Below are 534 nucleotides of genomic sequence, written 5' to 3'. Positions count from 1 at the left end.
CCAGGAAGAAAAGTCTTCAGGAAGCGGTGATGCTTGGAAAGATATTAAAGTATGAATATCTACCCCAAGAACATATTTCCTCTATGTTTTGCCTGGCAACCACTTGTCATCTAAGTCAGTGGTTCTAAACATTTTTTCACTTGCGTACTCCTTAGCAGCGCATTCCCATAAATTGTACCCCTCATATTATCCCCGCACAGCAGTCTAATGCCAGCCCTGCAAGGCATTCTTATACTGACCTGCCTTTCTGTGCCATTATTCAATTCTTTTTCAAATACCCCTAAAGGTCCTGGCAAGTACCCCTGGGGATATACGTACCCCAGGCTGGGAACCACTGATCTAAGCTATGGACGCTTTTGTCCTTCAGCATTGAGCTTTGTAGTTTGTTTCTGGAAAGTGCATAAAATTTCAGGAAAGGCAAAAATTGCATTTAAAAAGTCCTCTGTTTACTCTACTAGGCTCATATTGCTTGGTGTAATAATGCAAAAGCAGCAACCAAGGAAATGGAGACCAGATAGTTTTTCTCTTCCATAT

The sequence above is a fragment of the Tiliqua scincoides genome, chromosome 6 (assembly GCF_035046505.1).
Source record: "Tiliqua scincoides isolate rTilSci1 chromosome 6, rTilSci1.hap2, whole genome shotgun sequence".
Lineage (NCBI taxonomy): Eukaryota > Metazoa > Chordata > Lepidosauria > Squamata > Scincidae > Tiliqua > Tiliqua scincoides.
Note: the sequence above shows the minus strand (reverse complement) of the source record.